The 4,415-nt window shown below is 30.5% G+C and overlaps 1 protein-coding gene across 1 annotated transcript in view; it reads left to right on the top strand.

Annotated features, from left to right (window-relative positions):
• Nucleotides 1-3,651, top strand: part of RAP2C (RAP2C, member of RAS oncogene family) — a 13,329-nt gene extending 9,678 nt beyond the window's left edge. Inside the window, exon 3 of the mRNA XM_010840493.1 lies at nucleotides 1,153-3,651. The gene's annotated coding sequence lies outside the window, so the exon portion shown is untranslated. The remainder of the gene's footprint in view (nucleotides 1-1,152) is intronic.
• Nucleotides 3,652-4,415: the final 764 nt, after the last annotated feature.

Genomic DNA, 4,415 nt, shown 5'->3' with positions numbered 1-4,415 from the left:
TAGTAGATATTAATACTTTTAATAGTATGCCTTGTATTAATATTGTTGAATCTGACCTGGGGTTTATTTGTGTCTCTTGATTTCACTGGAGTATTCTCATCCTATGGAATGTGGGTAGACCAAATGTTAACCAGGTTTTTAGAGAGTGAGAAATATCACATATATCGCCTTTTATTTAATGTAGATTATGGTTAATAAGCTGATTTGTATTCTTAGTGTTTATTTTGGCTAGAAATAATTACTATTTCCTCAATTTTATTTCAGAGAATACCTGAATTATTAAATCATCCAAGTCCTCCCTATTTGAGACATATTCATATTTGAAAATCCCCAACTCTTTGTAATTGCTTATTTTGAAAAGTGTGGATTAAAATTTATAGTCAACTTATTAATTCATATTAATTGAGGAAAGTCCAGTTTGAATTACTGAAAAATCCTCACAATGAATTACATATAGAATGAAATACTGTTGTGTTCAAATAGGTATAAAAATGCAAATGGATTTCAAAATAAAAATATAAAGGTCTTTAATTTGGATATCAAAGACATAATCCTGTTCCTCTAGAAATTTAAACATAGTTGAGAAATGAAAAATTACCTGACATTGACACACAAAGTGCTTTCACATAGTGCCTTATGTGATATTTATTACCACAACCCTGTCAGGAAAGAATTTTATCCTTATTTTCATGATGAGCAAACTGACTTTCCTAAGCTTAAATAACCAATGTCCTGATTAACAACTTCTTTTAATGCAAAAATTTTTTGAACTTTTGCATATTATCAAGTTAGTTCATAATCACTATACATTTAATACTATTTCCCATTAAAAATATGAAAAGATCAAAGTAGAAGTAACATTCGCCACTTTTATTCTATTAACATCTTTTAAACATGTAAGAATTTAAATATTGTATACTTTATTCAACGAAGTATGTATTTCATCCAATGCATCATTATAGTGTTGCTATAATTTACTGACTCTTGAACTGCAGAAGATTATTTTTACTTAAATTTATGAGGAACACAGTGAAATTCCACTTTACGATTTTGGTACCACTTGCATGTGTATAGAGATCTGTTGTCAGTGTTCTCATTTTAAACTGTAATCTATATTTCTGCATTTTTATGATATTTTTATCTTAATTGCAGATAAAACTCAGAGGAAATTTGCACAGATGCTGCTTTGGAGAACTTTACAACCTGGGTTGCAGAACTGAGCCTTGGTAAACCTGTCTCTATTACAGCATGTTGCCATACATCTGATTAAGTGCATAAGGTCTTTGGCCTTCAAGATCCATTGACCTTAAACAGGATTGCTTAGCACGTTTACCATATGTTTAAAATCTGTTCTTTATCAATCAGTCCTTTTGTAGCTTTCTAAGTTCTTAATGATGGCTAATACGCAAGAATTAATTTTTAATATTTTAATTGATTTCTTTAATCAGTTTCTCAACTTGTATTTATTAAATACTCAAGCTCAGTATTACCTACTCAATGCCTTTTAAAAGAAAGTTATAATGGAGAAAAAAATTGAGCCTTAAACAAATGGTTACTTCTGTATATTACCTCGCACCAGTGCTTCATTCTATTTGTAAAATCTTTCTCCTTTAAGTGATTGGTTAATACTTTCAGACTTTGTTTACGTGTGGCAGTGTTGTAAAAAGAAACTAAAGATCACATTTTACCTGTGTGGATGGACTATCCCTTTTCTTCAAGTGCAGTTTGTGATGTGTTTTTGTGTTAACATGTTCTGAAACTTATGGTTGATATTTGAAATTGACTGTAGCGCATTTAGCTTAAGAGTTAAGCATTTGATTCCATTAGGTTTTCACATGTGTTAATCTCATTTACAGCATCAAATTGCAGCAGTAACATTTTCCTTTCTGTGAAGTTCTAAATTTAGTTATGACCTACTTAGCAATGCCTTTGAAAAGGGATATTGTATCCATGGTAAATTAATTGTATACCTAAACAGAGATAGCTCAGCTTTGCCTGTCAGGCTTGTAAGTGACATCTAGTAGACTTCTGCACATGTAAAATTAAATTCAGATAAAATCATATACACTTTGTAGTTCTTAATATTTGTCTTTTTGAATAATAGTTTAAAGCAATATTTGTTAAAGTTTTCTTGCACTATCACAATTGCTTTTTAGTTATTTCTCAAGAAGCATGTTTGTAGTAGAGACAAAAATCTGTGTAACAGGAGGGAAGATAGCGCCAAGTCTCTGGGCGTTTTTTTTCCTTTGTTTTTGTTTATTCTTTTTGCAAATGTGCTTCTAATAGCCATTGCCTTCCATGTTGTTTACCTAATCAGCACATTTTGTCTGAATACTTGAACATTTAACAATAACACAGGTATAGAAACAGAAAGTAAACTTATAGAGAGTAATCTTGTGATTCAGTTCTAACATCATGACAATGAGCGCTTTTTCTAGCAATGATTTTAAAATTTTGTAAGTTTGACAGTATTTTGTTGTTGGGTTTTTACTTGGTTTTAGTTGTGTGCTTTTAATTCGCAGAAGTTAGTAACTGCAGCTCACCTACTGCACCAAAGTTCTCGATTTTAGGAGCCCAGCTTTAGTCATTTGAACATGCTTCTAAATAAAACGAAACAAAGAAACCAAAACCAGACTTTTGATCTATAATAATAGCTCAATAACTTTGTCAAGGAAAGCTCTAATATATGCAGTGATGGTTTTTGGAAGGGTGTGGCAATTTTAAATTTATATTGTGTGTGATGTTCAGATAAAGTGATATCTACATTCATGTGATTTATTGGTCAGTATGACCATTAATTATTGTGTAGAAATTAATTAAACTTTGTTTTCCTTTTTAAAATCGTGTTGCATTTGATTCCTGATCGAATTCCCTCAAAGTGGACTCTTGATCTTAGATTTTGAATTTTATGGTGAGATTGTAAGGGTGGAGGCAATTGAAACTTAGTTATTTATAAACTGCTTGAAATGAATACCTAATTTAAGTTTGCACTTTAATACCAAACTTAAAACCAAAAGCTCAGTTCAAAGTAGGTTAAGTGATTGTGGTTCATTTTTATTAGCTTTTGTGAAATTCTAAAGGAATCAAATAATTCATGATGATTTAAATTTTCTGCAGACGGATTTTTTTTTTTAATGCAGTGTTTCTTTCCTATGGATAGTTCTTGTTCTCTCGCTCTCTTGCTCTGTCACTGACCTCAGCAGCAAATTTAACTTGAATTCACTTAGGATCACAGGAGTCAGGGGAAAGTGATTTAAAGGTGATTTCTCCAGCACATTTTAAGAAAAGGGACCAAAAGTTATTTTAGCTTCCTCAATAGATTGCATGTCAAGTTGCTTATTAGGATAATAAATTAAATGCAATATATGTCTCGTCTTTACTATGGCATCTGTTTAGGAGTTGTTCAAATCACTGCAGTAGGGCTCGGCAAATAAAATCATGTAACCTATTATCATGGATCTAATGTACTGTAACTTTATCAATGAAAGTTAAAAAATCTCGAATAACAAGTACAAACATTGAACAATGACCTATAAATATTTGTAAAAGTAAAATTTTTCCAATAGATTTCATTCTTGTCATTTTGTAAGACGACCCTGCAGTCCACATATTTGTAACTTTTTTAATAAAATAGACATCTGTATTACTGAAGTTGGTTTCTTGAATTATTTGATGTATCACTGCTTGTTATTTGCTAACTTGTAAATCTTTTTCATAACTTTTTTTAAACTTTTGATAAAAAGTCATTACTTTTTATCAAAATGATAATGTGTATTGCAGTACATATTTAAACAAGTTAAATGTCCCCCTGTGTTCTTAGTCACCATTCTGGCATATGTGGGAAAAAACTGAGCTATATCCTAAAATGTAATATTTAATCAATTGAATAACTTACACATAAATTAGAAATTCAAAATAATGGGTAAAAAAGAATAATGACATCCCATATGGAGAAAGTGGCCCAGCTGCAAATCTATTGGCTGGGAATTGTCCATGTGTAGGAGATTCCAGACAGTATTATGCATTATAATTAAATTCTGAAATAATAAGTTAAAATCCAACACAATTATCACTTTGTTTTATCCAGTGAAAGGTTTTTGCCAGTCATTTTTAATTCACTGCTTTACTCAATATTTTTAAATTGTTGAACTAAATAGTTGTTTTAATCTCAACTTTTTTTAAAGCCACAATGTTTTCTTCAAGTTGGACAGTTCTGTATGTCCAAATATATTATGAACTGGCTTTTTAAAAATTGTAATAATTGACAGGTTTATATACCTGTGTCATAACATACAGAAGATATTTTATTGTTTATTACCATCGATTATCAGTCTTTAGTTGGGCTCTAAATACCCCATATATGTCATACTAGATGCTGTCAAGTCCAAAAGCCCGTTTTTTTTTTTTTTTAAAGG

This window comes from Bison bison, unplaced genomic scaffold (genome assembly GCF_000754665.1).
Source record: "Bison bison bison isolate TAMUID 2011002044 unplaced genomic scaffold, Bison_UMD1.0 scf7180017846659, whole genome shotgun sequence".
Lineage (NCBI taxonomy): Eukaryota > Metazoa > Chordata > Mammalia > Artiodactyla > Bovidae > Bison > Bison bison.
This window is presented reverse-complemented; position numbering and strand designations above follow the sequence as displayed.